The sequence below is a fragment of the Heloderma suspectum genome, chromosome 1, assembly GCF_057233095.1.
Source record: "Heloderma suspectum isolate Gila_16-S chromosome 1, 16-S_ref, whole genome shotgun sequence".
NCBI lineage: Eukaryota > Metazoa > Chordata > Lepidosauria > Squamata > Helodermatidae > Heloderma > Heloderma suspectum.
Window position 1 is genome coordinate 93,778,745 of NC_139458.1, and position 12,648 is coordinate 93,791,392.

Consider the following 12,648-nt stretch of genomic DNA (forward strand, 5'->3'; position numbering starts at 1 on the left):
AGCTCTAGATTCCCTTGCTTTCCCTTACTTTCCCAGTTTACAATGAGACCCACAACAACCCTTGGCCTCTCCATAGCATGGGAAGACATATTTTTCCCCGGATCACTGCATTTTGTTTCATCTGCAATACATTTGCGCTGAGTCAGGCAGATAGACAGACAACACAAACAACACCCTCTTTGTGAATCTGACCAACCGCTTTGTTTTGATTTTTGTGCACTTTATTTTGCAAATGACTTTGAGCCGAACCTCTGAACTTTCAGTAAACACTTCAGCGAGAGCCATAAAATAAATCCCTGTGGGCAAAGGAGGGGAGCGGGAATAACCCCACATAGCACACATAGCATAGAATGTGCTATGAATAATATGAGTTATAGCAACAGCTTTGTGATAACCATCACTGACGCTGACTATCCTCTGAGTCATAAAAGAAGACAAACTGTGTAGATAAAATAAAGCAACCGGAAACAAGCCATGGCATCCTGCAGTCACTGGGAGAGCGGAGATGATTATTTTCTAAGCAGTTGACATGGATTTAAAGAGGGAACATTACAAATAAAGAGGCAATATCACATGTCACCTTGGCAGCAAACACGCATGTGGGGTTTGGGGAAATGGAACGATATTAGAGAATGAGAATAATTGTCTCAGCGTAAAACATCCTCTTATTGGAGCATCTTTCGTTTTCCAGAGAACCACTTTAGTGACAAAGCAGAAATGTGGTACAGGGCTTTAAGGAAAAGAAGGTCAAAGATCAACCTTTTCCAACCTGCCGCCCTCCAGATGTGCTGGAATGCAACTCCCATCATCCCCAGGTAACACAGCCAGATAGTCATGTGCTGATATTGCAGATTAGATGGTTTAGGGCAGGGGTGGGGTATCTGCAATTAATATGTGAAACTCGGCCATCCAGCTCCTGGCATCTCTGCCCATAGGTATCACCTAGTCCTTCGGTTTTGTACACAAAGCTTTCCCCAAGCTCTCAGAATGAGAAGGGAAGGCAGCTGAGAACTGGGGACCTATGGAGGCGGGAGGGGAGGGGAGAATGAGACAATCTGTACGTCAATGTGGTGTCGTGGTTAAAGTTTCAGACTAGGACCTGGAAGACCTGCGTTTAAATCCCCACTCCTCCATGAAGTTCACTGTGTGACTTCAGGCCATTCGCCAACTCTCAGCATAGCCTCGCTCAAGGGCTGTTGGGAGGATAAAGGAAAAGGAAATCATGTATGCCTTTCTGAACAGCTAGAAGCAAGGGCAGGATAAAAATGTAATAAATAAAAACAAACGTGTTGCACAAAATACAGAGACTAGATTAGCTATGTGATGCATGGGGGATGCAACAGAAAGCAACTTGGAAGGAAGAATGGCTGTTTTGTGTCACCCTCACCTTGCCTCTCTACAAGGTGTTTCCCTAGCCAAAATGACCACCAACTCCTTTTTCAGAAGCTGCTGTGATTGTAAATATTCCATAACAGCCTTCTTCCAGTAAAAGGTTAAAATGGTCCTTCATGATGTGACATCACAGAAACTCATCCAATGACAGTGTACTGCAGGGGAGGGGGGGAACAGTCAACTGTCATTTAAACTCATTATGCAAGATCAGCAGCACATTCAATTTGTTGGGCCCAACATTGACTAGCACACCTTGGATAGCTCCTTTAGCGTTCCGACTGGTTCTGACTGAAAACCAGACCGGATTCACTGTCCCACTGACATTGGAGCCACCAGCCTCCACTGCAAGAGGGTACTCAAGGGAGCATAAATGGAGTCTCTCTAAGTCAGGGGTGAGGAAGCTGTGGCCTGCCCGATGATGTTGGACTCCATCTTCCAACAGCTCTAGTCAGCATGTTCAGCAACATCTGGAGGGGTACAGTATCTCCACCTCTGGTCTAAGCCAAACCAAGATGTTCAATAAGAGAAGAAAGGTAAATGCAGTTTTAGGAATTATCCCATGTCTTCTGGGATGTGTGCAGATGCCAGAAAGCCTATCTAAAACCAGGGAGCATTTGAAAGCCAAGCACCTTTTTGGGAAAGAGCTATTCCATCTTTGGTCAGTAGCCTGAGTGGTAAGGCTGGAGAGAAACTATCATGCCTGGAGAAGGAGCTCAGAGAAAGGAAGAAGATTTTAATTTGATCTGAAAATGCCAGGTTGGAGCCACCTGACCCACAAGACACAGAGTTTACTGTGTGGCTGTCAGAGACCAGTAGTCTCAAATACATGCCCAGTTTGGGGCAACGAGAAATGGAGAATGCAGGCAGCCCGTTCCTTGGAAAGCTGGGTTGATACGTCTTTGCTAACAAAGAAACAACGGTTCTCCTGGAATGTTCATTTACAAACAATTTAGCTATCTGTTCTTCACTGGAACCTAACAGAGATGTTTCATTTACAGTCATCTTAATGATTGTCCATCCACCCCCGTGCCTGTTGTGCGGCATACTTGGAGTTCTGCTTGTTACAGTAGGCTGAGCGGACTACAGGTCAGAACAGACATTACTTTAAATCTGTGTCTACTAGCAGCTTCATCTTTTGTTCTTTTAGTTTTCGCTCTGGAATTGGCGCAGAGCCCCCGATCTGGATCTTTAAAGCAACCCTACTCCCATGCTAGGGTCCTGATCCAGATTGCCCCTCCCTGTGCCTACTCTAGAGTAATAATAATAAAAAGAGGTAGCTGCTAGACAGATTTAAAATGATGTCTGCTTTGTCCCTACAGTACCAGTGGGAAAAACAGCTTCAAATTCAGGAGCAGACATAAAGGTGAATCTCCAGGTTGCCAAGTTGCAATGCTATAGAGAATCACCAATGCACTGGCCAGGTTCGCACAATCGTGGCTGGGGAAATAAGCCACAGTAGCTTATTTTCCCCAGCACATGACGGGCATGTGAAAGGTGATAACCAAGCCACTGTAGCTTATTAACCACCCTGAGATTGTGCAAACCAGGTCACTGAGTTCTAGAGAAGCTGGCTTTTTTCTATGGGCTAATTTTGTTGTTGTCCTGTCCTATCTTGTAATGACAGCTGTGTGCACCACTTTGATACACTGGATGCTGCACTGTGTTCTAGAAACAAAATAATACTTGACATAAAGATTTCCACCCACAGCTTCTTATTGGTTTTATTATTTTAAATTGTCAAGGCTGCAGCTAGCTCTTCTCTTTTTAAAATTGTGTTTTCAGTATAATGGCAATAAAAATGACTCATAATAGCATGCCATTACAAGGAAGAAGAATGCATTTCTGCATTGATTCTAATATCACATTTTCATCTGCTAACACAACAAAGACATTATTTCCCCATATGACTGCATATTCATCTTTTGTTATAGAAATAGTTTTGATTTCCATTTCTGTGGAAATGAATATTGCTGTGGATATTGACTTTCTTTTGTAAAAATGACATATTTAATTCCCTATGATACAGTCTGAATTATATTTGTTTTAGGAAAAGTCAAGCATTTGGCAAATCTTAGACAAGTACAATCATGAATTTTGTGAGTGTCTTAACATTGATAAATATTTCCCCATTGTTCAGATTTATACAAGCGAATGCTAACAATCAGATTCACAGTGCAGTCCTATACATGTCTCCTCAGAAGTAAGTCCCATGGTTTTCAGTGGGGCTTACTCCTAGGTAAGTGTGTACAGATTGCCGCCATAGGCAATCCCACTTACCTGGAAGTAATCCTCACTGAAGTCAAGTGCACTTAGTTTTGTGTAGCCACGTACAGGATTGCGCAGTTAGGTGACTGTCAACATTTGTCAACATACTGAGTTTCTGAACATTCACACAATTTATCTGAGATTGTCAGCATTCACAATGCCGAACATCCCGACAACAGGCAAAATTAGTGCAGCACAAAGCCCCAGCTGCATATGTGTATACCTTTCTCTGGTGGAAAACATTCACAGATGAACAAACTCTGTCCTATCCTTGTTCTCTTCCCCCTTCCCCAGTCCTTGCCTTGTTAGGATGTTTTCACACATAATGTTACAAGATGAGCCTTTTGTGTTATTTTTGTTAACGTTACCAACCTGGGAGGGAAAGAAGAAAACAGCTGTGTTAAAACCAAATGTGCATTCCGGCTAATGTAGGTTCACATTACAGATGCAGGGCACAAGTTTCTGAGAGTGCTGTACTAGTGGAAAGGGGGAACCTCTGGCCAATAGAGTCAGCCTTCAGAGGTCCCAACTATTATGTATGGTTATGGATTTGGGGTTATTCTGAATGACCTTCCAGGAGTCCCTTACAGCCCAGTGCCTATGATTGCAAAGAGGTTCAGGGTGCCTTCTAGCAATGTAATCCAGGGGTAGGCTACTTGTGGCCCTCCAGATGTTTTGGCCTACCACTCCCATCAGCAGTAGTTAGCATAGCCAATAGGGAGGGATCATGAGAGTTGTAGGCCAAAACATCTGGGGGGCCATCTACACGAGCCTTTTACTCCGGGGCGGGTGCGAGTCAAGGTCCTTTTGATTAGATGATGCAGTCGCCACTTCACAGCCATCCGTGGTTTTCTGGAAAATGCAGATTTCCAAGGAGGCATTTTGCTGTGATGCTTTTGGTTTGCTGTGGTTGCGAGCCATCAGTCCCTTCCCCAAAACTGACTTCACATTTTGCGGTGGGCATGTTGTAGGCGTGCATAGTGCTTGCGTCGCTCTGTGACGCCCCTTTACTCCCCCATCCCTTTGCAGCTGCGCAGTTACAGAGGCACAGAGAGGCGTTTTCATCTATTTAATCACACTTTTGCACATTTGTGCAGCTTCGTATCTTTGCAATTATTGCTTTCGGACTCGGTGCCCAAGGGCCCGGGGTGGGGTGTCTTGGGGGAGGACCAACATCACTCCAGCCACCATTTCAGAGCGATGGCTAGGCATGTAGCGTTCACGCTTGTGAGTGCGAACCACCGCGAGAGTCTCAGGCTGGGGAACTGACCAACAGATGGCGTGGAATTGAAGGAGCACAAAACACTCACTTTTTACCTCAAAAGGGATGGGAAGACACAGCAGAGGCCCTCAAATACAGAACAGCCACTGAAGTGTTGCACCCCCACACTCATGGGACTGCACAGCTGTGCATTTAAGTATAATGGCAAAAAAGAGGGCATGACAGAATCTGTTAGGGAAGTGTGCAGTAAACCGCGAGTGTGTACCACTAGGAGCTACTTTGAAGCGGAAATGCTGCGCAGCTGCAACGGGGTGGGGGGTGAAAGAGGTGCCATGTAGATGGGGCCCTGGAAGGCCACAGGTTATCCACCCCTGATGTATTCCTTGATGTAATCCAGTGGGAACATCTTAGCTCCCACTGGGCATCCTTTGCTGGTACCCAGGGCCAGCCCAAAACATTTTACTACCAGAGGCAAAGGACAAGTTGGCACCGCGTATATGGAAGCTGACTCAACTAGCAGTTGAACAATACTTCCACAATGGTGACAGAACAGTGACTTCCACCACACCTGAGGGCAACATTAAGGGCATGCAGGGCAGGCTGAGTGACATACCTAGTTCTGTTATCCAACACCTTGCTATTAATGCCTGTCCCTCTTCCCTCAGCACCTGCCGCCTGAGGCATCTGCCTCACCCTGCCTAATGCTAGGGCCAGCCCTGCTGGCACCAGTGAAAACGTCGAGATTCTCTCAGGCAATCTGCACATTACGCACAAACATATGCAAGGCAGCTCTGAGGGCCAGACACCTGCATCCGGAAGAGGTGATTTCGAGGAGAAGACAGGCCAGCAGGGAAAGGGTGAAGCACCCATTCTGCCTGCTGCTGCTGCTGCTCCACTCAGAACGGGGCTCCTTTGTGTTTGTGTGTTGTGTAATCTGCCCACAGTCCCACGTTACAACCTGCTCTAGGTCAGGCTACTGATTAGTTAGCTGTGCCTTTTTCACGGTTTGCGTGCAGGGATGCTGGTAGCTAAAGGCATAAGATGACAGTCACTTTTAAGAATAAAGACCTTTGTGATCTGAATGACGGCTTTGACATAAAAGAGTGGTTGGCTTTGGGAAGCTTGTACAGCGCCTGCACAAGTCAAATTAAGCACAGACATTTTCTGTAGTCCAGACCCATCTGACATTTTACCTTTATTCTAGGATGCAACAAGTGATGGCAGGTGCTTAATTGGAGGGAAGATGGCACACGCTGGGTTCTGAGCATGCCAGCTCCCAATCAGATAAATACCATTATCAAATGACATCACGTTTTTGCTCCTAGGAAGCTGGTGGTTACTGATGACAGAGCTAGAGATACATAACAAAGTGGCTTTCAGTGCCTGTGATGCTTGAAATAATATTTTTAAAAAACATTGTTGTAAACTAACAACTAAAAACTATGAATTACTTAGAATTACAAACAGTAGAATCCCATAGACTACTCAAAAGTAAGTCTCACTTTGTTCAATAGGGCTAATTCCTGGGTAAGTGTGCACAGGGCTACAGCCTCAGAAGAGAACATGAGCAAGGTTTTCATTTTGACTTTGAGACAGTTTTCAGAAATATTAATATAAATTATGTCTGTGCGAGAACAGCGAGTGATTATATAATGGCATTTAGATAACATTTTTGCGATGCTATCTCAAAATAGAAATGTTTTGCATACATTTACAAAAAGGCTGTTGGAGAAATCTGCACTGGATTCAAATGAGTTCAGATTTCTATGAATTTAGCCTCTGGATTCTGCAGAGAAACAGCTTTTCTGAGCTGCATGGATTCCATGGACTTGTAGACCAGTTTTTTACTTGGGGGGGGGGATTTGTGCAATGTTGCACTTGCGCCAATAAACATTAGGGCTAATGCTTATTTTCCCAGGCATTTTAGCTTTCTAGACTTTTAGCTTTGCTGTTTTAAATCTATATTTTAAATCCCTGCATTGCTGCTAGGTTTTATTCTGGTTGTATTGTTATACTGTGGTGTTAATATTTTATATTGTTTTATTGTGTGCTGTTTGGTTTTAATTTTTTTGAACTGCCCAGAGAGCTTTGGCTATTGGGCAGTATAGAAATGAAATGAAAATGAATGAATGAATGAATGAATGAATGGAATAAAATTCTTGTACATCCCTAAAAAAAATCTGATTCCATTAATGAGCAGGAAATGAAAATGAATATGTTTGACAATCTGCAAAACACACACAGAATGGATTTAACAAAATCCATACATCCCTAATTTACAAACTCAGTAATCTTTTGGTCCACAATATTTTCTTACTTTACAAGCCACTGTGTGAGAGGATACTCAATTTTTTTTTGAATTAAAACTTATCCAATGCATTCGTCTTCTGTGGCCACAAGTCAGGTCAACTTTATTGCTTGGAGCCGTAGACCACCACAATATACATAGAAAGAAAAAACAACAGTACAACCACATATTTATATATGCACGCATACACATATCCAACTGAAACATCGCCCCCATGCTGTTTGGGATTTGGCGCATATTTTCTTTGTTGCCAGAGCAAATGTTGCTACTTGGACAGTGGTAAAAACGTCAATGCCAGAAAGAAGAGCCTATATCTGGTCTAAGAGGGGTCTGTTTGAGGGACTGGAGATTAATGCAAAAAATTTATGCCTAGGATGGTCATAGAGAGAACATCTTAATAAATACTGAGAAACACTTATTTACAAGCCACTACGGGAGAGGACACTTGAAATTTTTCTGAGTTAAAATGCATCCACTGCATCTGCCTAGTGTGGTCACAACAGGTTGGGGGTTTTTCTGTGTTTTTTTTAAAGGAAAATATGGAACTGTAACCCCTTCATGGATCACTGCTTTGTTGTGGCGACGGGGCTTGTGTAACTCAGTGAAGCCATAAGCTGTGCCGTGCAGGGCCACCCAAGACGGACAGGTCGCGGCGAAGAGTTCTGACAAAATGTGGTCCACTGGAGAAGGAAATGGCAACCCAATCCAGTATTCCTGCCAAGAAAACCACATGGAACGTATCACAAGGCTAAAAGATATGACGCCGGAAGATGAGCACCTCAGGTCGGAAGGTGTCCAATATATTACTGGGGAAGAGCAGAGGGAATTTCCAAGTACCACCAGAAAGAGTGAAGCGGCTGGGCCAAAGCCGAAAGGACACTCAGCTCTGGATGTGTCTGGTGGTGAAAAGAAAATCCGATGCTGTAAAGAACAATATTGTTTCGGAACCTGGAATGTCAGATCAATGAATCAAGGTAAGCTGGAGGTGGTCAAACATGAGATGGCAAGATTGAACATCGACATCTTGGGAATCAGAGAACTAAAATGGACAGGCATGGGCGAATTTAATTCAGGTGACCATCATATCTGCTACTGTGGGCAGGAATCCCTTAGAAGAAATGGAGTAGCACTCATAGCTAACAAAAGGGTGGGAAAAGCAGTACTGGGGTACAATCTCAAAAACAATAGTATGACCTCAGTACGAATCCAAGGCAAACCATTCAACATCACAGTAATTCAAGTCTGTGCCCCAACCACTGAGGCCGAAGAAGCTGAGGTTGATCGGTTCTACGAAGACCTACCACACCTTCTAGAACTAACACCAAAAAAAGATGTCCTTTTCATCATAGAGGATTGGAATGCTAAAGTAGGAAGTCAAGAAATAACCAGGATAACAGGCAAGCATAGCCTTGGTGTACAGAATGAAGCAGGACAAAGGCTAATAGAGTTTTGCCAAGAGAACATGCTGATCATAGCAAACACTCTTTTCCAACAGCACATGAGGCGACTCTACACATGGACATCAACAGATGGTCAATATCGAAATCAGATTGATTATGTACTTCGCAGCCAAAGATGGAAAAGCTCCATACAGTCAGTAAAAACAAGACCTGGAGCTGACTGTGGCTCAGATCATGAGCTTCTTATCACAAAATTTCGGCTTAAATTGAAGAACGTGGGGAAAACCACTAAACCATTCAGGTATGACCTAAATCATATCCCTGATGAATATACAGTGGAGGTGAGGAATAGATTTCAGGGATTAGACCTGATAGAGAGAGTGCCTGAGGAAGTATGGACAGAGGTCCGTAACGTTGTTCAGGAGGCAGCAACTCAATCCGTCCCAAAGAAAAAGAAATGCAAGAAAGCAAAGTGGCTGTCTGATGAGGCTTTACAAGTAGCTCACGAAAGAAGGGAAGCGAAAAGCAAGGGAGAAAGGGGAAGATATACCCAACTGAATGCAGAGTTCCAGAGAATAGCAAGGAGAGACAAGAAGGCCTTCTTAAATGAACAATGAAAAGAAATCAAGGAAAACAATAGAATGGGAAAGCCTAGAGATCTCTTCAAGAAAATCGGAGATGTCAAGGGAATGTTTTGTGCAAAGATGGGCATGATAACGGACAAAGAAGGCAGGGACCTAACAGAAGCAGATGATATTAAGAAGAGGTGGCAAGAATACACAGAAGAACTATACAGGAAAGATCTGAATGTCCCTGATAGCCATGATAGTGCGGTCACTGAACTTGAGCCGGACATCCTCGAGAGTGAAGTCAAGTGGGCCTTAGGAAGCATTACTAACAACAAAGCTAGCGGAGATGACAGTATTCCAGCTGAGCTATTTAAGATCCTAAAAGATGATGCTGTTAAAGTGCTGCACTCAATATGCCAACAAATTTGGAACACTCAACAGTGGTCACAAGACTGGAAAAGGTCAGTTTACATTCCAATTCCAAAGAAGGGCAATGCCAAAGAGTGTTCCTTTTGAACACTCTTTGGTTTGAAACTACCATACAATTGCACTCATTTCACATGCCAGCAAGGTGATGCTCAAAATCCTACAAGCTAGGCTTCAGCAGTATGTGAACCGAGAACTACCGGAAGTACAAGCGGGGTTTCAAAGAGGTAAAGGAACTAGAGATCAATTCGCCAACATTCGCTGGATCATGGAGAAAGCAAGAGAATTCCAGAAAAACGTCTATTTCTGCTTCATTGACTACGCTAAAGCCTTTGATTGTGTGGATCACAACAAACTGTGGCAAATTCTTAAAGTGATGGGAATACCAGACCACCTTACCTGTCTCCTGAGAAACCTGTACGAGGGTCAAGAAGCAACAGTAAGAACCAGACATGGAACAACCGAGTGGTTCAAAATTGGGAAAGGAGTACGACAAGGCTGTATATTGTCGCCCTGCTTATTTAACTTATATGCAGAGTACATCATGAGAAACGCTGGGTTGGATGAATCACAGGTCGGAATTAAGATTGCTGGGAGAATTATCAACAACCTCCGATACCCAGACGATACCATCCTAATGGTAGAAAGCGAAGAGGATCTCAAGAGCCTCTTGTTGAAGCTGAAAGTGGAGAGTGCAAAAGCTGGTTTGAAACCCAACATTAAAAAAATGAAGATCATGGCATCTGGCCCCATCACTTCCTGGCATATAGAAGGGGAAGAAATGGAAGCAGTGACAGATTTTATTTTCTTGGGCTCCAAGATCACCGCAGACGGTGACTGTAGTCATGAAATTAAAAGACGCTTGCTCCTTGGGAGGAAAGCTATGGCAAAACTAGACAGCATAGTAAGAAGCAGAGACATCACCTTGCCGACAAAGGTCCGTATAATCAAAGCTATGGTTTTCCCAGTAGCAACGTATGGCTGTGAGAGCTGGACTGTAAGGAAGGCTGAGCGCCGAAGAATCGATGCTTTCGAACTGTGGTGCTGGAGAAGACTCTTACGAGTCCCCTGGACTTCAAGGAGGTCATATCAGTCAGTCCTAAAGGAAATCAACCCTGACTGTTCATTGGAAGGACAGATACTGAAGCTGAAGCTCAAATATTCTGGCCACCTAATGCGAAGAGAAAACTCCCTGGAAAAGACCCTGATGCTGGGAAAGATTGAAGGCAAAAGGAGAAGGGGACAGCAGAGGATGAGATGGCTAGATAGCATCACCGATGCAATGAATATGAACTTGAGCATGCTCCAGGAGAGAGCGGAGGACAGGAAGGCCTGGTGTGCTATGGTCCATGGGGTCACGAAGAGTCGGACACAACTTAACGACTGAACAACAACAACGGAACTGTAAACAGTATGTGATTGTAATTTTTTGACATGGTGCATATGCCTTGTGCGTGCTCATGTTCTTTCTTGCTTAGACTCACATTCCATGACATTTAGAAACCTACAAAGAGTGGGAGAAATTTTCTATCCCTGTTGGGAAGTTCTTACCTTCCCAAGCCTATTTATTCATTTCCACTTTTACTGCAGCTATTATTCAGCTTTCCCATAAATGTATGGGTTTCTCTGATAGTCTGTGATCTCACGGTGGGCTACCAGGAAGATTTCTTGTTGCCAGGTACTTGGTCTACATTAGCTCCCAGACATGCTGCTTGTTAAGCTATAACACAAAACGCCATTACTTCCCCTGGGCATGATGAAAAATATTTTCTAGTAGCTAGATAGATTTCATCCTTTGGGAGGTCTATGTGGATTTTATTCAAATATAACTGCTCAGAAACCACGTGTTGCTCCTTATCAGCACAGTGAAGGAAAGTGCTACCACAAATAAAATAAATATCATCATGAACAGTCAGCCAAGTGGTTCATGAAGTTCCAGCTCTTAATAACAAACAGCCAAACATGTTTAACGCAAGAGATTGGATATAAATTGTCTAATTTTGTTCATTCTGCTGTAGGACTTTTGCTCTTCATTTGCTGCGACCAAGAGGGTGAGGGAACAGGAAGCCAAATCCTATGAGAAAGTGTTGGGTATGAAGGAGTTGGGTCTGTTTAGCTCAGGGAAGAGACTATTAAGAGGCAATATGGCAGCCATGATAAAATATCATCCAAATATCTTATTGGTAGATATTGGAGCAAATTGGTTTTTGGTTGCTCCAGAGGGTAGGACCCACACCAATAAGTTCGAATACCAGAAAGGGAATTCCTGATGGTGTGAACTATTTGCCAGTGGAGTCATATGCCTAGAAAAGTAGCGGATTCTCTTTGTTAGAGGTTTTTAACCAGAAGCTGGAAAACCACATATCAGGGATGTTGCAGCAGTGTATTTCTTGCATGGAGCAGGGGTTGGTGGATTAAATTACCTTTGTGATGCTATAATTCTGACTACTAGCCATTACTGGCCAAGCTCAATAGCATTAAGAAGCTTGGATGGAAGAGACATGGGCCCAGTCTACATGGAGAATTTACTGTGGTCCTACTGTGCCTCACATATGGGCATCACACATGATGTCATACCTAAACTTCATCAGTCCTGGATTTTCTTGCTGTAAAAACTGTGTTTTCTTGAAGTCCTTTCATGACAGATTTTCCGCTTACCACAACTTCCATGCATTTTGGGATTCCGTATGTCCTAATCCTGCGGTACTGCTCCAGGGGAGCAGGAGTGGCTTCAGCGCTGTGAGGAGGAATGGGAAGTTGTGTCAGGTAAGGGTGGACCTGACAGGAAGGGAAAGAGTTAACCCTTCCTGTCCTCTTCACCCTTCGCTGACCATGGGGTGCAGGTTGCTTGTTTGCTCATGCGTAAGTACGCATTATCGCACCTTCGAATAAGCTTTATGAATGTTCTCTGCCTTGTCGTTTTTATTTCTTTGCCTCAAGGAACAACTAGCTGAAAACGCACCAATAAACATGTTTCCTCAGAAGTAAATCACATTCTCTTCAATGAGGCTTTCTCTTGAGAAAGCCAACACATTACTTTTGGAATGACTTAAAAAAAACCTCCAG